The sequence below is a fragment of the Leuciscus leuciscus genome, assembly GCF_965113295.1.
Source record: "Leuciscus leuciscus genome assembly, chromosome: 17".
Taxonomy (NCBI): Eukaryota; Metazoa; Chordata; class Actinopteri; order Cypriniformes; family Leuciscidae; genus Leuciscus; species Leuciscus leuciscus.
Genome location: NC_138741.1, coordinates 36621908 through 36643325, shown reverse-complemented (window position 1 = coordinate 36643325; position 21418 = coordinate 36621908). Strand labels below are relative to the sequence as shown.

General features: G+C 37.3%; 1 long non-coding RNA gene across 1 annotated transcript; it reads right to left on the bottom strand.

The window, feature by feature from the left end:
- Positions 1–4974: 4974 nt before the first annotated feature.
- Positions 4975–19926, bottom strand: LOC309479500. The gene is made up of 4 exons (XR_014199236.1): positions 19291–19926; positions 18270–18335; positions 5715–5798; positions 4975–5497 (listed from the first exon to the last, which is right to left on the bottom strand). It is a non-coding gene; the product is annotated as an uncharacterized lncRNA (long non-coding RNA).
- Between the last annotated feature and the right edge of the window lie 1492 nt (positions 19927–21418).

Here is a 21418-nt window from a genome sequence, read left to right as displayed (position 1 = left end):
CAGCAAATATCAAACCTGAAACTATTTTTACCCTGGATGTTGTTTTTTTTTTAAACTTGACTATGTTCATAGTGAAGGTCCTACATGATCAAGTCTGCAACTTGGGTAAAGTTGCTTTTTATATTCGCTTCGCATATTCGCCGAGTTCCGCGTTCAATATCTCGTGAGCTGAATATTGTTACTACACAAATAAATATTGTTTAAATATTGCTTAGGTACAAAGACTTGACTTGGACTTGGCCTTTAGGGACTTGTGAACGTCATGTCTGGTATTTATCATTTTTATAATCAACTGTATGTTTTGTCATATCAAATGAGATGTTTGCTCATTATGTATTTACAGTAGTTGAGGAGTTCAGAGAGAGATGGCCTGCCGACTGCACCTTTTCTAAAGGATGAGGTAAACCATTTAATAGCAACTGTCAATATTGTAATGTCTGTAGATGTCCTTTACAGCAGTGGTTCCCAACCTTTTTCCCAAGAAAATATTTTAGGGCCCCCCTTCACATTTAATGATATTTTCGCTCTTGTAAGCTTGCAGCAAGGATGACAAAATATGTTGTTTTCAAACAAACAGTATGTTTACTATAAACAGATATGTTTATGCACAAATAATAGCCTATAATATTGAAAATACAATAACAAAAACATTAGTAGGCCCTTTGTAATTTAAAAATGTAAGCCTAGGAGTAGCCTATAAATTTGCCCTATTTTAAATGCAATAACAAAAATATCAGTATTCACACTTGTGTGTAGGTAAAAAAAGAATGAATATAGGCTATTACTAAATTACTTCTGTCTGGGGCCTCAATACTTGCATGTTATTTGTGAGGCTTTATCAATGTGAGGCTTCATTTTTTAGGCTTTTGGCGCTATAGCGAGCGATAACAAACTTGAGTTTATTAACAGAATAATGCGTCTTTCGGAAGAACATTGTAGCCGGAACTACTTCTCTCTCTGTGTGCGTCTATGACGAGTCACACAGGTACTGGGCTACTCCGCAGCGGCAGCGATCCGAACCAGGGTAAAATAGTCCCAATGTAATCACTTATTATAGGTGTACCATAGTGATTCAGGATAAGACAAAAACACGGTTTGGAAAATGGATTCATCATGAACTCGCTCATTATATACATTTTGAATAGAAAAAAGTTAAGGACTTTTATTTAATGCAAATTGCTCAAAACCTTTCAAAATATGACGCGACCCCCCACAGAGCTCGCTGAGGCCCCCTTGTGGGCCGCGACCCCCCTGTTGGGAACCGATGCTTTACAGGCATCTATCAATACTTTAAAGACAACGACTCATGAGTTCTCTCTGTGTTCGGTTTATTAGTTTTCCAGCATGAACAACAACTCAAAACATCCCGTCTATATCTCTTCTTCGGCTCCTCCTTCCCGACTAGAACAACGACACCTCTCAGTCACTACCTGTCATTACATCTCCCCCGTCAAAGATGTTGCCCTTCTTATTTAACATGAACTGTTAGTATAAGCAACAAACATGTCTCTATCTTAACAATATTTCGTATTGTAAAACACAACTGTCTTGTTAACTTCCAACCTCAATGGTGGCCAATGAAAAAATAACCATTCCTACTCATCTTAGTTCTACAAACAACACAGTGCATTTTCTGAACAACAAATCAGCACTTAATCAACCGTCACCCCTCCTTTACATTTATTTTTTTATTTTTTTTAAAGTCCATACTAACCATTCCCTTGATGGAATTTAGCAGATTGCAGATTGTCCTGCAGGGTGGGCAAGGTGGTCCTGATTTTCCTGCCCATTAGCAGTTCAGCTGGACTGACTCCTGTCGACGAAGTGGGTGTGGCTCTGTACACCATCAGGGCAAGGAGGGGGTCCTCCTGTCTCAGTATAGATTTCGCTACCTGAACTGCCCTCTCTGCCTGCCCATTACTTTGAGGGTAGTGTGGGCTGGAAGTAACATGAACAAAGCCATATTCCTTGCTAAACTCCCTCATCTCTGCTGAAGATGGCTGGGGCCCATTATCGCTCACTATCACTTCCGGAATGCCAAAACGAGCAAATGTAGCTTTCAGCTTTGCTACAACTTGGCTGGTAGTAGTTGTAGGCAGATTCAAAATCTCCAGATATCTGGAGTAATAATCTGATACTACTAAGTAGTTTTGCTTCTTACTCTCACACAGATCTATAGCCACTTTCTGCCATGGCCTACAGGGGAGCTCACTGGTTATTAACGGCTCCTTCTTCTGTGCGTTTCTGTTTTCTCTGGAAAATTCACACTGCTGTACTGTTTTTACAATCTCATCAGACATTCCAGGCCACCATACGGATTGGTAAGCTCTTTCTCTGCACTTTACCAGGCCTTGGTGTCCGTCATGGATTCTCTCTAAGATGACCTTCCTCATTTCTGTGGGAATGACGATGCGGTTACCTCTAATGACCAAACCATCTATCTCAGATAGTTCTCCTCTCACTTGGTAGAAGTCCTTGACTACCTCAGGCACCCTTCCAGCATAATCAGGCCACCCATTCTTGATGAAGCCCATGACCGTCTGGAGCTGTCTATCATTTCCAGTGTGCTGTCTTAGCTCTGCCATCCGGTGCGGTGTGGCTGGGACCTGACTCATGACAGCCTCAATGTGTACTGCCACTTCCTCATGACAGACCCCATCCCCACAACATTGCTCTGGGCTCCTAGAAAGCGCATCCGCCACTGCTAATGTTTTGCCTGGTGCATGCTCAGCTGTGGCATTGAAGCGCATGAGTCTCATTAATAGCCTCTGGCACCTGATTGGGACACAGTCTAAGTCTTTACTGTTCATGAGAGGTACCAATGGTTTGTGATCAGTAACCAATCTAAAGCCATCCAGTCCATACAGGTATTTATCAAACCGTTCACAGGCCCACACACTTGCCAGGCACTCCTTCTCGATTTGCGCGTACCTTTTCTCCGCGTCACTTAATCGCCTTGAGCAGTAGGCCACGGGCTTCCAGTTATCTCCGTGCTGCTGGAGAAGAACGCCGCCCAGCCCGTAGCTGCTGGCGTCTGCTGACACTATGGTGGGCTTGTTGGCATCGTAGAAGGTAAGTACCGGAGCTGTGGCTAGTGCAGTCTTTAGGTTCCTGAACGCCTCGCACTGAGCAGGTCCCCACATCCACTCCTTGTCTCCTTTCAGTAGTTCGTACAGTGGGTGGGCCACTGTTGATAACTCTGGAATGAACTTGGCTAAATAATTAACCATCCCTAAGAATCTTTTGAGTTCTGTTGTGTTTTGTGGCTGTGGAAAGTTCCCTATTCCTGCGACTTTAGTTGGGTCTGCCCTGACACCTGCCTCATCGATTAGATGACCCAAGAAGCGAACCTGTCTCTGTTTGAACTTGCACTTTGCCTGGTTCAACTTGAGCCCTGCTTTCTCAATGACCTTCAACACCTCAGCCAGTCGTCGGTCATGTTGCTCCTCTGTCTCTGCGTGAATCAAAATATCATCCATAAAGATCTCTGTCCCTTCTAGGCCAGCCAGAGTTTCCGACATTTTCCTCTGGAAAATTTCGGGAGCACTTGTAATTCCGAAAGGAAGACGGCGGAAAGCATATCTCCCAAACGGAGTGATAAAAGTGGTGAGCAGCCTGCTCTCCTCGTGCAGAGGGATCTGATCAAATCCACTTGCTGCGTCCAGTGACGTGAACACTTTTGAACCGGCGAGCTTTAGCATTATTTCCTCCACTGTGGGCAGGACATACTTCTCCCGTTTCACAGCTCTGTTCAGTTTCCTGAGGTCTGCACAGAGACGGACCTCTCTCTTATTGGGTTTGAGCACCGGGACCATAGCAGCGCACCATTCTGTCGGCTGTATTACTTTTTCAATTATGCCCTCATCCTCCATGCGCTGCAGTTCCTTTTTTACCAGCGGTACCAGTGGCAGGGGTATCCGCCTGGCTGTCGGCACTGCATATGGCTGGGCATCGTCGCGCAGGGCTATTCTGACTGGCTCAGTTTTCAATAATCCGCTTGATCCAAACACACCACTGACCTCACCCATCCTTTTCACTAGCCCCATTTCCACTGCCTCCTCGCGGCCCAGTAAACAGCTTTTTCCATCTGTCACATACACCTTAAGGGAGTACTTTCTCTCCTTATAGCTGGTGGTACCCTGGAACATGCCTATGCAGCTGAGATCTGGTCTGTAGGACCAGATTTCATTTTAGGAGTCATCTTTTTAAATGTCTCTTTATCAATAATGGTAGCGTCGGCTCCTGTATCAATTTTAAAGGTTACTACCACATTGTTTACAGGTAAGCCTACAGTCCATGTATCCACATTATCCTCCCTGTCAACTGCTCCAAGGAAGTATATCTGTCCAGGCTGTTCGCTTGTGACTTCTCTCACTGCTTTAGAATGACGTTTACGTTCCCAATGTCCTCCTTTGTGACACTTATTACACTTGCTTTTTAACCCTCTGAGGTCTGAGGTGTTTTTGGGGCCCTGGAGGTGTTCTGACATGCTCTGACATTTGTTTTTTTTTCAGTTATTTATAAACATGTTAATGGCAAAAGTGTAAATTCACTCTATATAACACAAACAGGGCTAGCATAATATCTGATCAACATGCTTGTAAATCTTTGTATTTTTAAGAGAATAATGTTTATGCGTGGTTATTTAAAAAAAATTTCAGCAACTTTCTTTTTTTAAGAACACAAAACACATTCTAAATATGTGCCCACAAGACTCTTGACTAATATATGTTGTCGTTTCTAGTTCTGGCTTCAAAATGATGTGAAATTCATCCTGCCTGATCGTTCTCTTAAAACAATACATTGATTTAAACATTGTAAAACAGTTTTTTTTGTCAGAAGAGGTTTATGCGTGGGAGGGGTAATCGCTCATCAATATTAATGAGATTCAGACCAGGGGTGTGACATAGACACTCCCCCAATGACTAATGGGCCATCAAGAGAGGCAGCCTGAACAAAGAGGAGATTCAAAGGTTTTGTTTTTCACTGTTTTATTGTAATTCCTCTATGAGGAGGAACTAAATGTTTTAAATTTGCAATGTTTTAAACTCAGCTGTGGTCCAGGTTCCCGTGCAGGCAGGAATCTCAGAGTCTGTGGAACCATATCAATGTCAGTCTCTGTTTTCCATGACAGAGTAGACTGCTTGTTGCTTGTCTGAATGTTTGTCTTGGCCCTCTTTGCAACAGGTGTCTGATGATCACCATCACCTTTATAGCTGTAAAACAAACAAACAACTGTGAGCATGTTTATTACACAAAATATAACAACTGCATTTCAATCATTATAAGTAACATTGGCCAGATGCAAAGCCATACAGACACATAATGTTTGTATGGACTATGTAAAACCAGAATATGTAAACAGAATTATACTAATATCTGAAAGAAAGGGAATAAGTGTACTTACTTTTCAGTTGTTCTCAAAACTGAACGACACCTGTCGCGTGCCCTCCCAGTGCGAGTTGCAGGTGAGGGTGAGAGTGATGCTACCACATTCCTATAAAAATAATAATATTAATATTAATAAAGGTTGAACAAAGTACTATGCCAGCACATGCATAACTGATGGACAGTCAGCATTTTGGTAAAACAACAAAAATAAGCTCTTTTATACTAACATTACCAATCACTAATTGTAATATTGTGCATACATAACAAGTATATAAACAAAATTGGTCTAACATCTGTAAAATAGTGGGTAAATATGTACTTACTCCTTCTGATTTCTGTCTGTGTTGCTGCGTGCCCTCTTAGTGCGAGTTGCAGTGAGAGGTGAGAGTGAGCAACCTACATCATTCCTTTCAAAAAAAGTTGAAAACTATTATTATCATATAGAGTACTATTCCAGCACATGCACAACTGATGGGCATTAGCATGCTGATAAGATAGCACAAATAAAAAATATGTAACATTATCAACCAACCTCCAAAAATAAATAAACTCATACAGGCTCTTATTGTAATAAGTATATAAACAAAATTGCACAAACATGGGTAAATATGTAAGTAGTATATATGCTACGGCAAGTGTCAAAATGATTGATGGCTTCCGGTTGTCATTGACCTTCCGGTTGACCTTTCCGGTTGCCCTTCCGGTCACTATTGTTATGGATTGACCTATTGACCCTTCCTATCCGTCGATCATGTGGTTTTGACAGTTAGTTTTGACCTATGACCCTACCTATCCCTTCGATCATGTGTTTTGACAGGTTGACCTTCCGGTGTCTATCCGGCATATGTTGTTATGGTTTGCCCTTGCTTTGATCATGTGTTTTGACAGAAGCTTTTGCCCTATTTGAACCTTTTTAGCCCTAGATCATGTGATTTGACAGAAGCTTTTGCCCTATTTGAACCTTTTTAGCCCTAGATCATGTGATTTTGACAGAAGCTTTTGCCATTTAACCTTTTTAACCCTAGATCATGCGTATGACAGAAAGTTTGAAGGCACTGTTATGTGTCAGCATCTCCTCCGCATTCCAGAGCACATTGTGTGCCCCTTTGGAATGAGAGAAGAAAAAAGACTGTGTAAGTGTAAAGTACACGACCATTGAAAAACAATTATACAAACAGTTAAATGTTTATAGAGTGCTGAAGAAAAAACAGTTTATGAAAATCAGTGTGGTGTCTATCACACAAAAGTATATAAATGAAATGGTTATAAAATAATTTAACTAAAGTTGAAAAACATTCTGTTCTTTAAAAGTATATAAAATAAAAAAACTACTGAAACCAATTGTTTTAGTTTTAGATAAACAAAATAATAAAATCACAGAGTGGTTCTCTTACAGCACCACCTGACGGTCTTTGACTCCTAGGGTTGTATTCAGTGATCACGATGAGACATTGTGTTAGGGCTAAAATCATAAGGTTTAAAAATGTTTTAAATGTAATATATTATTAAAAGTCGTAATAATGTTTTTAAATTCAATACATTATTAAAACTGGTAAAACAAAAACACAGTTTTTTCCTGAATTAGCTCACCAGAGCATTCAGAGTGGCACACGCGTCTGTCTGTGTGTGTGTGTGTGTGTGTGTGTGTGTCACGGGATTCCCTCTCCCAGCCTTCACATTTGAACTCTGACATTTGAAACGTGCTGTTTAGACACTGTGATTAAACAATGTCATAAAAAAAATAAAAAAATAAAAAAAATAAAAAATTCTATCCTTTAAAATAATGATCATGTTAATTAAACTAAAGTTGAAAACATACGGTTCTTTAAAAGTATAAATGATATGGTTATAAAATAATATCTTGCTAATTTAACTAAAGTTGAAAAACATTCTATTCTTTAAAAGTATATAAATGATATAATATAATATAAAATCACAGTCTCTCTCTCTCTCTCTCTCTCGCTCTCTCTCTCTCTCTCATTTAAAACCATAACCTTAAAAGTTTAAATTATATCTTTTAAAATTAAAAGACTGTTTAAATTAAATCTTTAAAGTATTATTAAAATCATATCTTCTATTTATCTTCTAAGAAGACTTGTGTATTATAAAAAAATAAAAAATACATAAAGCAAAAAGTATGCTTGGGCGTCTTAGATCTTTTGTCCATACACCATTTTGTCAAAGTTTTGTTGTTGTGTTGTTTTAAGAAATCCGAGGACTCCACATTGCTCTTATTTAGACTAAGTTGTATCATTTGGAAAATCACCACACAATTTCAGATAAGTAAAGTTGGTCTTGAGCGAATATTTAATTTTACTCGTCTTAATTCAAAGTATAAGTATAAGATCGTATAAGATCATTTTTACTTGTATCTCCCGAACTATCCTTAATCAGTGTGGAAACACACAGGGTGAAACCCTTTACATTTTACCCTTTAAATATATGTAGAAGTTTCAAATGTTAGCATTAGCCTATGGTGACCGCATGAACAGACTTTGTGGAGAGCTATATAGCAGGAAGCATGCGCTTTGACCTCCTCGATTTTGCAGGCTTTTTTGTTAAAGACCCTACAAGTTAGTCCTCCCAAAAGAATTTCTCCCATCTAGTGGTTCTCCCATCTACTCGCTTTTTCAAATGCGTGTTGCAACTGCGGTAGCCGTAATGTGTCAAGAAGCTATGACAACATGGCTTCCAATAGCACATCATTGAGTTTAACGATACATGTTCTACTGTTATGGCAGCTATATAATGATTTACACAACCAAGCAATGAAAAAGCTTGTAATTTAGACCATACCTTTGACTTACCTGTCGAGAAGAAAGCAGGCACCTACAGCGTTTCTCTTTCTCCTTCATTAGCTCTTTCCACCTGGGAAAAGCTATCCCGATATTTATTTACATACCGATAAATTAAATTTTTGCTTTTTGGCCACGAGGATTCCTTTTCCTGTGGCTCGGCATAAGTATGATCCTGCATTATATTGTCCCACACAGTGCCTCCCATATGGTCTAGTGGTTAGGATTCCTGGTTTTCATCCAGACTGCCCGGGTTCAACTCCCGGTATGGAAAGTCATTTTTTTTTACATTGTCAACAAAATTCAAGTTATTCAATAATCATTTTTAGTAATTTATAGGCTTAGAGGCCTACACGAACTGCAGAAACAAGCAGAAGATATGTAAAAACTCATAAATGCTGTTTCAGTACTGAAACATTTTCACAAATACAATTATATAGAATTCAGAAAATTTCACTATGGAATATTTACTTTATCATAATTTCAATTTTAGAACATCATCATTTAAACTTTTCATCTCATAATTATGACGCATAGTCAATTTTAATTTCAACTTTTTGTTATAATTATTACTAAATTCAGAATTACAATTTTTGTCAATTTTAATGTAACACTATTTTGATGGTCCTTTTGAATGTGCTGATGACTATACTAGTGTTGATGATGAAACGTGTTGAGTTAGGCTAGCGCTTTTTGTCCCTCTCTGGTATTATAGTGTTTCAAGATGGCGGAACGACACGGAAGCCTCCTTGGACTTACCCGCCCCATGTAAATAAAGATAAGAAATGTTTCGCTTACGAGGATAAGTCAGATCATTGGCAGAGGTCATTTTACACCCATGAGGACATATTTTATGAATACAGACAATGATTTTAGCTAATAAAATACCATTTTTTCAACGAGCGAATCTACACATGAGAGGCCTTCAGAAGTCATAACTTCAGGGGTCAACGGCTTAAGGCCAATTTATACTTCTGCGTCGAGTGTACGCCGTAGTGTACGTCGTAGGGTACGCACGTAGGCGACGCCGTCGTGAGCATTTATACTTCTGCGAATGTCTGTGTTGCTCTGCAGTTACACCGCCGAAACGCTAGTTGGCGCGGGTGGGTTTTAATGTTCCACTGTGTTTACATTCCTCGTGGCTGTTTTGAGTTTAGGTTTCTACGAGCAATGGCGACTGAAGGAGTCATACAGATGGCTGTATTTCCGCACTTCTTCAAGCAATCTCTCGGTCACTTGGTCTGTTTCCATGGCTCTTCACTGATCTTCGGAATTTAAAAATGGCGGGCGGGCGGTGCAGAGTGCAGAAGATCATTCCGGAAATGCATAGGAGGAAACGCGATGCTATCCAGCCGACCAATCACAGATCTTGCGGTCCGCGACGCCGCGACGCGTAGTTACATTTTTGAGGAGGTGCGCGTCAGGGTACGGCGAAGGGTACGACGTATGGTACACGTCAATGCGTATGCTACGCCGTACCTTCTACGCGAACCCGACGCAGAAGTATAAATTGGCCTTTAGGCCCATTGGTTTAGGTATTTGTAAAAATCAAATACTGTATTACACTTTTCAAAGTTACAATAAAAAGACCTGTTGTGTTCTGACACAAGGCCATTAACTTTTTTTTTATGTTTTTATAAATGTATTTTGCTTATTTCTACAAATATCAACCTGAAAAAAAATACATATTTTGTTTTAAAATACAACTAAACCATGATAATGTTTAGTTTAGATGTTGATGACTAAGCTTCTGGCATATAGTGCGACCACGCAACAAGAAATCTAATATTGGTGTAATCTTTGCGAGGTCTCACTCACGACGCACAACTTTGTAAATAAAATAAAATAAAATATTATGGAAGTCATTGTACTGTAATTTAACCATATTTTATTGATTAATATTATGGCTTCATGTTGATTTAAAGTTTTTAATTGTTATTAACTAATACCTTTATCTTTTAACATCCGGCACAAAATGAAAGAGATGTATTATAAAAAAACAAAACAATTCACAATCACTATGTGTCAAAAACAGTATGTGTGGAAATAGTTGTGCAAAGTTCCACACCCTATGGACTAACTTTAAAAAACAAAACAAAAATACACATAAATAAATATATATAACATACACAAATAATTTCTTAACTAAGCAACTGTTTCTTAAATTATCAGACACTCACCGCACCGATGTTAACATCACCATATATTGTGTTTTCTACCATGATTGTAGCAACTATTGTCCCACCATTCTTCAGGGCAATTGTTAAGTTAAGCTGATTAGGGTTCTGAATTAATGGCTGTCCGAATGATGTAGAAATATTATGCTGGCGTCGTTGTGGAAGGTTGTTAGGCTGTTGAACGTCACCATCTGTTAAAAAATGAGCAATTAAATACACAACCAAAACCATGTAAACATTATAGTAAAGCTAATTGAAGATTGAGAAACATATTGACTACTAACAAAGTAAATTATACATCTTTCCTACATTTGATATTCTTTTTTCTGATTTTTTTTCACTATGGACTTGATCCTTTTTAATGCTGTTTTCTCTCCATATTTATTCTGTAGTTCCTCTACTGTGTCTTCCAACTTCCCTGTTGTTCTTCTCCAGCTGTGCTAACCAAAGACAAACAGTTAGAAGAATAAAATGTATGTACAATAGCAAAAATAAAGTTGGTCATTAGTTGTTAGGGTTAGATACACCTGTAGACACATTCATACACCCGTTCGCCTGGTTTCATTTAGCATACACCAGAGTTCAAACATTCACTTTTTCAAAGGCCGAAAGATTTCGCGGTCAAAATTTCTCTTTTTAACATAAGAGTTAAAAAAAGGTACATGAGTCACGACGCATTGCATTATGCACCTGACCTGCCGGCTGATGAAGTATTTATTACATCAAGAAAAATGGATGAATACATTTATTAGATTTATTTAATAATATTACCAGTTCCATATTATCTTTATTAAAAAATAAGACAATAAATGATTTTATTTTTTAAATTTGACTGCATTCTTTACTTTTTGATTTATGAATTATAACAGACTGATGGGAAAAACATTATTTTGCTGTTACTTTTTAAAAATTTGTTTTATTATTCAACTATTTCTTTCTTTTTGTTAGTTTTTATTAGTTGTAATTTTATACAAACATTTAACTTTTAAAATAAAGGTTTTACAACAACATCACCATCTTCTGTTATATTTGGGCCTCCATGCTCATCTACTGTACAGTATATGATATTGGTGAAGGGGGCCCGCATGAATATATTTTTCTCGTAAAAAGCACATCTTTGCATTTCTTCTGAAACAACAATTTTTAACATCACTAGCGCAACACTTATCGTATTGCCGGGTGTGATTGTAATGTTTTGTATGGCGTTTTCTTTACACTCTCCCCGGATATCTGTTTCCTACAGTTAGCTGTAATGTTAGTGAACTCTAGGTCTTCTCTTTGTTCATATACGACAGTATTCGCATGAATTGGCTTGATTTGATAAAATTATGTTTTAAACCATCATCTTCACTTGAGACATTTACATTATATTATATACCGTCCTATATACCGTTATACCGTCCTAGTTTTTAAATAGCGCTAAAATGTATATTTTAACCCTTTATGCGGATATGCCGCACAAGGTTCTCTGTTCTTTGGTTCTATGTTTTTAAAAATAAAGACAAGGATGCCTCTTTCTATAAGCGACCCTCAAAATCTGTGCATACAACAAAACACGTGTAGGTGTACGATGATTTATCAGAAAATTACTTTTGTTTGAAGAAAAACTTAAATCAGCTGGTGCTTGATAACTATTGAAGTTATATTGAAGTTATGAATTCGGTAATGATGCGATATTTATCACGTTTTAATTTTAACTCAATACTCAAAACATCTTGTTGGTCAAATTAACTTAAAGCCTGCGCAAAATTATTCTTAAAGCACATTAACTTAAAGCATGCGCATCCTAGCTACTTTCTAAAAGTTTGTTACAGAACTTATGGTGAACAATTCACCCATATGTTTTAAACGTGTAATGTTTAATCAGATTTTGTCACTGGATTGAGTGAAAATAATAAACTTCGCCTTTGTTTTTATTCATCAAGTTAAATCTAAAAACTGTTGTTACTTGGATGATAAATATCTTCGTTTTATGATAGGAAAGTACGGACAGCGCCTTTGACCAAGCCTCTACATATGGGGCACTTGCTCAGAGAAGGCGCACATTCTTTGCACACAACTAGGTGACCACAGGGGATGAAGACAATGTTCACTTCCTTATCCATGCAAACTTTGCATGTGCGCTCCTCTTGAAGTCTTCTTAACTGTTCCTCCATAGACAAGTCTGAAAGATCTTGACTCGGGGATGCTGCTTCATTTGTCTGGGCCGTCAGGCCACACTCAAATTCCATCTCTAAAGCAGACTTCACCACAGGGTTGTTCATCATCACTGCATCTTCTGAACGGTCTTCTCCAGGACCCAGGTGTACAACAGGTGGATCAACAAATTCCCTTGAGTCGCTGTCTCCATTAGTCAATAGCTGTTCAAATAGTCTTGGAAATCTTGCTTGAATCTGATGAACAAACTCTTGCCCCTTTTCTTGCAAGAGGTATTCACATCTTGGAAACCACTTGGCATGTTCTACCCATGGATCATCACCAGACTCCCACCATCCGAGTTAAATGTTTGTATAAAATTACAACTAATAAAAACTAACAAAAAGAAAGAAATAGTTGAATAATAAAACAAATTTTAAAAAAGTAACAGCAAAATAATGTTTTTCCCATCAGTCTGTTATAATTCATAAATCAAAAAGTAAAGAATGCAGTCAAATTTAAAAAATAAAATCATTTATTGTCTTATTTTTTAATAAAGATAATATGGAACTGGTAATATTATTAAATAAATCTAATAAATGTATTCATCCATTTTTCTTGATGTAATAAATACTTCATCAGCCGGCAGGTCAGGTGCATAATGCAATGCGTCGTGACTCATGTACCTTTTTTTAACTCTTATGTTAAAAAGAGAAATTTTGACCGCGCAATCTTTCGGCCTTTGAAAAAGTGAATGTTTGAACTCTGGTGTATGCTAAATGAAACCAGGCGAACGGGTGTATGAATGTGTCTACAGGTGTATCTAACCCTAACAACTAATGACCAACTTTATTTTTGCTATTGTACATACATTTTATTCTTCTAACTGTTTGTCTTTGGTTAGCACAGCTGGAGAAGAACAACAGGGAAGTTGGAAGACACAGTAGAGGAACTACAGAATAAATATGGAGAGAAAACAGCATTAAAAAGGATCAAGTCCATAGTGAAAAAAAATCAGAAAAAAGAATATCAAATGTAGGAAAGATGTATAATTTACTTTGTTAGTAGTCAATATGTTTCTCAATCTTCAATTAGCTTTACTATAATGTTTACATGGTTTTGGTTGTGTATTTAATTGCTCATTTTTTAACAGATGGTGACGTTCAACAGCCTAACAACCTTCCACAACGACGCCAGCATAATATTTCTACATCATTCGGACAGCCATTAATTCAGAACCCTAATCAGCTTAACTTAACAATTGCCCTGAAGAATGGTGGGACAATAGTTGCTACAATCATGGTAGAAAACACAATATATGGTGATGTTAACATCGGTGCGGTGAGTGTCTGATAATTTAAGAAACAGTTGCTTAGTTAAGAAATTATTTGTGTATGTTATATATATTTATTTATGTGTATTTTTGTTTTGTTTTTTAAAGTTAGTCCATAGGGTGTGGAACTTTGCACAACTATTTCCACACATACTGTTTTTGACACATAGTGATTGTGAATTGTTTTGTTTTTTTATAATACATCTCTTTCATTTTGTGCCGGATGTTAAAAGATAAAGGTATTAGTTAATAACAATTAAAAACTTTAAATCAACATGAAGCCATAATATTAATCAATAAAATATGGTTAAATTACAGTACAATGACTTCCATAATATTTTATTTTATTTTATTTACAAAGTTGTGCGTCGTAAGTGAGACCTCGCAAAGATTACACCAATATTAGATTTCTTGTTGCGTGGTCGCACTATATGCCAGAAGCTTAGTCATCAAACTCTAAACTAAACATTATCATGGTTTAGTTGTATTTTAAAACAAAATATGTATTTTTTTTCAGGTTGATATTTGTAGAAATAAGCAAAATACATTTATAAAAACATTAAAAAAAAGTTAATGGCCTTGTGTCAGAACACAACAGGTCTTTTTATTGTAACTTTGAAAAGTGTAATACAGTATTTGATTTTTACAAATACCTAAACCAATGGGCCTAAAGGCCAATTTATACTTCTGCGTCGGGTTCGCGTAGAAGGTACGGCGTAGCATACGCATTGACGTGTACCATACGTCGTACCCTTCGCCGTACCCTGACGCGCACCTCCTCAAAAATGTAACTACGCGTCGCGGCGACGCGGACCGCAAGATCTGTGATTGGTCGGCTGGATAGCATCGCGTTTCCTCCTATGCATTTCCGGAATGATCTTCTGCACTCTGCACCGCCCGCCCGCCATTTTTAAATTCCGAAGATCAGTGAAGAGCCATGGAAACAGACCAAGTGACCGAGAGATTGCTTGAAGAAGTGCGGAAATACAGCCATCTGTATGACTCCTTCAGTCGCCATTGCTCGTAGAAACCTAAACTCAAAACAGCCACGAGGAATGTAAACACAGTGGAACATTAAAACCCACCCGCGCCAACTAGCGTTTCGGCGGTGTAACTGCAGAGCAACACAGACATTCGCAGAAGTATAAATGCTCACGACGGCGTCGCCTACGTGCGTACCCTACGACGTACACTACGGCGTACACTCGACGCAGAAGTATAAATTGGCCTTAAGCCGTTGACCCCTGAAGTTATGACTTCTGAAGGCCTCTCATGTGTAGATTCGCTCGTTGAAAAAATGGTATTTTATTAGCTAAAATCATTGTCTGTATTCATAAAATATGTCCTCATGGGTGTAAAATGACCTCTGCCAATGATCTGACTTATCCTCGTAAGCGAAACATTTCTTATCTTTATTTACATGGGGCGGGTAAGTCCAAGGAGGCTTCCGTGTCGTTCCGCCATCTTGAAACACTATAATACCAGAGAGGGACAAAAAGCGCTAGCCTAACTCAACACGTTTCATCATCAACACTAGTATAGTCATCAGCACATTCAAAAGGACCATCAAAATAGTGTTACATTAAAATTGACAAAAATTGTAATTCTGAATTTAGTAATAATTATAACAAAAAGTTGAAATTAAAATTGACTATGCGTCATAATTATGAGATGAAAAGTTTAAATGATGATGTTCTAAAATTGAAATTATGATAAAGTAAATATTCCATAGTGAAATTTTCTGAATTCTATATAATTGTATTTGTGAAAATGTTTCAGTACTGAAACAGCATTTATGAGTTTTTACATATCTTCTGCTTGTTTCTGCAGTTCGTGTAGGCCTCTAAGCCTATAAATTACTAAAAATGATTATTGAATAACTTGAATTTTGTTGACAATGTAAAAAAAAAAGACTTTCCATACCGGGAGTTGAACCCGGGCAGTCTGGATGAAAACCAGGAATCCTAACCACTAGACCATATGGGAGGCACTGTGTGGGACAATATAATGCAGGATCATACTTATGCCGAGCCACAGGAAAAGGAATCCTCGTGGCCAAAAAGCAAAAATTTAATTTATCGGTATGTAAATAAATATCGGGATAGCTTTTCCCAGGTGGAAAGAGCTAATGAAGGAGAAAGAGAAACGCTGTAGGTGCCTGCTTTCTTCTCGACAGGTAAGTCAAAGGTATGGTCTAAATTACAAGCTTTTTCATTGCTTGGTTGTGTAAATCATTATATAGCTGCCATAACAGTAGAACATGTATCGTTAAACTCAATGATGTGCTATTGGAAGCCATGTTGTCATAGCTTCTTGACACATTACGGCTACCGCAGTTGCAACACGCATTTGAAAAAGCGAGTAGATGGGAGAACCACTAGATGGGAGAAATTCTTTTGGGAGGACTAACTTGTAGGGTCTTTAACAAAAAAGCCTGCAAAATCGAGGAGGTCAAAGCGCATGCTTCCTGCTATATAGCTCTCCACAAAGTCTGTTCATGCGGTCACCATAGGCTAATGCTAACATTTGAAACTTCTACATATATTTAAAGGGTAAAATGTAAAGGGTTTCACCCTGTGTGTTTCCACACTGATTAAGGATAGTTCGGGAGATACAAGTAAAAATGATCTTATACGATCTTATACTTATACTTTGAATTAAGACGAGTAAAATTAAATATTCGCTCAAGACCAACTTTACTTATCTGAAATTGTGTGGTGATTTTCCAAATGATACAACTTAGTCTAAATAAGAGCAATGTGGAGTCCTCGGATTTCTTAAAACAACACAACAACAAAACTTTGACAAAATGGTGTATGGACAAAAGATCTAAGACGCCCAAGCATACTTTTTGCTTTATGTATTTTTTATTTTTTTATAATACACAAGTCTTCTTAGAAGATAAATAGAAGATATGATTTTAATAATACTTTAAAGATTTAATTTAAACAGTCTTTTAATTTTAAAAGATATAATTTAAACTTTTAAGGTTATGGTTTTAAATGAGAGAGAGAGAGAGAGCGAGAGAGAGAGAGAGAGAGAGAGAGACTGTGATTTTATATTATATTATATAATTTATATACTTTTAAAGAATAGAATGTTTTTCAACTTTAGTTAAATTAGCAAGATATTATTTTATAACCATATCATTTATACTTTTAAAGAACCGTATGTTTTCAACTTTAGTTTAATTAACATGATCATTATTTTAAAGGATAGAATTTTTTATTTTTTTTATTTTTTTATTTTTTTTATGACATTGTTTAATCACAGTGTCTAAACAGCACGTTTCAAATGTCAGAGTTCAAATGTGAAGGCTGGGAGAGGGAATCCCGTGACACACACACACACACACACACACACACAGACAGACGCGTGTGCCACTCTGAATGCTCTGGTGAGCTAATTCAGGAAAAAACTGTGTTTTTGTTTTACCAGTTTTAATAATGTATTGAATTTAAAAACATTATTACGACTTTTAATAATATATTACATTTAAAACATTTTTAAACCTTATGATTTTAGCCCTAACACAATGTCTCATCGTGATCACTGAATACAACCCTAGGAGTCAAAGACCGTCAGGTGGTGCTGTAAGAGAACCACTCTGTGATTTTATTATTTTGTTTATCTAAAACTAAAACAATTGGTTTCAGTAGTTTTTTTATTTTATATACTTTTAAAGAACAGAATGTTTTTCAACTTTAGTTAAATTATTTTATAACCATTTCATTTATATACTTTTGTGTGATAGACACCACACTGATTTTCATAAACTGTTTTTTCTTCAGCACTCTATAAACATTTAACTGTTTGTATAATTGTTTTTCAATGGTCGTGTACTTTACACTTACACAGTCTTTTTTCTTCTCTCATTCCAAAGGGGCACACAATGTGCTCTGGAATGCGGAGGAGATGCTGACACATAACAGTGCCTTCAAACTTTCTGTCATACGCATGATCTAGGGTTAAAAAGGTTAAATGGCAAAAGCTTCTGTCAAAATCACATGATCTAGGGCTAAAAAGGTTCAAATAGGGCAAAAGCTTCTGTCAAATCACATGATCTAGGGCTAAAAAGGTTCAAATAGGGCAAAAGCTTCTGTCAAATCACATGATCTAGGGCTAAAAAGGTTCAAATAGGGCAAAAGCTTCTGTCAAAACACATGATCAAAGCAAGGGCAAACCATAACAACATATGCCGGATAGACACCGGAAGGTCAACCTGTCAAAACACATGATCGAAGGGATAGGTAGGGTCATAGGTCAAAACTAACTGTCAAAACCACATGATCGACGGATAGGAAGGGTCAATAGGTCAATCCATAACAATAGTGACCGGAAGGGCAACCGGAAAGGTCAACCGGAAGGTCAATGACAACCGGAAGCCATCAATCATTTTGACACTTGCCGTAGCATATATACTACTTATGTACTTACTCTTTCTGACGTTCAACTGTGTTGCTGCGCGCCCTCCGAGTTGCAGATGAAGGAGATGCAGCATTCCTGTTTTAAAAAAAGTTGAAAACTATTATAACATAAATATTTCAAAGTATATTACCATTAGTCTATATGAATAACTGATGCAAATAATTGTAGACACGTGCTGTAGGCATATATTGTGTGTAATGGGCCATTACGGAGATAGCACAACGCAAACATTAACACATTTGCAATTCATCAGCTGGGCATATTTACACATTTCAGCACATACACACATTTGCAATAGATATTTGCAAGCACTCTTCATTTAAATATAAATTACTCTGAATGGAAAGTATGGAAATGGTCCAACCAGTAAAATCTGTAGCCTACGTTTATTTAAAATAGCTTGTCAACTAATTTCTCTGTACTGTAGGCTAATTGGCCTACGTGTAGTAGCCTAGTCATTAAAATTAAATAAAACAATTTAGTTCATATTTAGGTTTAAATAAAATCTTTTTTTTTTTATTTCATTTATGTTGATTATATGAAAAGTGAAAAGCATGAGTCAGATCATGCGCAATCGCGAGACAAATGGAGTGGGCAGAGAAGATTTTGACCATTTCATTAAGTTTATTTTTTGTATAAAGCCTTTCTTTAAAGTGAATTTCGTTTTGTATTAATTGTATCTTAATTTTAATAGTTGTTTCATCAACCAAATGCCTGTATTTAAAACATAAGAATTAAAAATAGCAGGAACTGGAGGCCTCATAAATGAACCCAAACTCATAAGCTTTGCCTAAAATACCAGAGAAATATATAGAAAGCTTGAAATGTGTTATTTTAAACAAAACTATTAAAAACGAAAGAAAACAGACTGCATGAAGCCTCTCTCCTACTTTATAAAGCATAGCCTAGACCATTTAAATATAATTACTCTGAATGACAAGTATGGAAATGGTCCAACCAGTAAAATATGTAGCCTACGTTTATACAAAATAGCTTGTCAACTAATGCAAGTAAATTTAAAAAGACTTACTCATCCGAAATATCCACGGCTGGATCAAGTCGCTCTTCAATAACAAACGTTCGTTGTCAGAGTCCTGTTCTTCTTCTGAGGAAAAAGTGAACTCTTCATTGCTATCCAGGACGAGCTGAAGGGCTGTGTGTCATCTTCCAACGGCGCAGGAAAGTGAGTGAAAGAAACTTGCTGGTTTTAAGGCATTTCAGGGGGCTTTTTACCTTATTTTGCATAGATCACCTCAGCACATTATCTTATGAATAGCGCGCTCTGCGAGTGGGTGTGAACTCATTTCAGGGGGCGTTTACCTTATTTTGCATATCACCTCAGCACATTATCTTATGAATAGCGCGCTCTGCGAGAGGGCGTGAACTAATTACAGATAATTAGATGAGACGGGAGAAACTGTACTTCTCTTTAGTTTCATACAGATTACATTGCAGGAGAATATTTGTTTTGAATGTGAACTGTTTTATTTTAAAGTAGAAATTTAAAGCTTTCTTTAGACGCATGTTTCATGGTTGTGTGATAAGTATTCGCTGAGTTTTCCAGACTTGTTTCAGAAAGATTTTTGCGGAGACAGAGTGAGCTGAAAGCGCACCCTGCTTATTTTATTTATTTAAAAATAAAAACAAGGTTTTGATGTTAATGTGAGTGTACACAAAAAAAGAAGACCCTCTATAGTTTATAATAATGTATTTATTTTATTTATATGACCATAAATTACGGATTTTTTTAAGTTTATGTTGCTGCTATGTGAAAAAAATCCAGCAAAACGCGTGGGCGCGTTTCTCGGCCTCAGAGGGTTAATGCAGGACAATGTCTTTCATCAGAATGTTGTGGCTTACCGCACCTCCCACACTCCTCCTTTGTGTTGGGTCCATGGCTGTTGTTCTCTCGTCGCTGACTCTTTTTTCTATACTGTCCAACCTTCCCTTTGACATCATTAACATTGGCCAGCTGAGCTTCCGGCCGATTGGTTTGAAGGTTGACCTGCCGCGTTATCGCCTCTGTCTGACGCACACTTTCAATCACTTGCGTCAACGTCAGGTCTGCTTTGAGCTGGAACTGACGGGAAAGTTCCTTGTCCGCTATTCCTACCACAAGACGATCCCTTATGTGTTCATCTCTTGTAGCCCCGAATTGACAGTGCTCTGCTAATTCATATAATGTCCTGATGTACATTTCCGCCGTTTCCCCGGATTGCTGATTCCGTTGGTAGAAACATGCGCGCTCGTGTATGATGTTGCGTTGTGGAATAAAGTAGTCGTAAAAATGTTTCATGACAACTTCAAATTCCTTCTTTTCATCTTCCGCTGCAAACTCAAATGAACTGAATATCTTTTCAGCTTCACTGCCCATTGCGTAGATCAGCGAACTTACTTGAATCTCGCCATCATCTTTGTTTAACACTCTGGCCATTCGGTTGGGCTCTCAAACTTAAACTCTCTCTGTGGGCTAAACTTCGCCATGTCTTCTGTAACGTTACCGACACACAGGCTATTCTGACACCATGTAATGTCTATATATGTCCTTTACAGGCATCTATCAATACTTTTAAAGACAACGACTCGTGAGTTCTCTCTGTGTTCGGTTTATTAGTTTTCCAGCATGAACAACAACTCAAAACATCCCGTCTATATCTCTTCTTCGGCTCCTCCTTCCCGACTAGAACAACGACACCTCTCAGTCACTACCTGTCATTACAAATATTAATAATTATTCTAATTATTATTTCTAAATGTCTTCAAATGCATCCTATTTTTGCCAGCGATGAAGATCTTTATTAGTTGAACATCTTCGTATGCTGTCTGTGAATGAATGATTCCACAGGACGATATATTCGATTTCATTTCACTCAGGTAATACATTTTACAACCAAACAGATTATTACGCCACGATAGCACTACTAGAAAGTATGACATTACCTGTTTTTTTGGACATATACATTAATTTATACATTAAATAAGCTACCATTGTTCACAGTTTATGAACACCCGCCATCCCGCGGTAGTTTGTGTGTATTGTTGCGCAGTGGCGTGCGAACTCGACTTGAAAACGAATGCCTTTGCCTGCCGTAGACACAGTTAACCAGTTTAAACATGCTTGCAGAAATATACATTTGATTATATTTTGGAGAACAGAC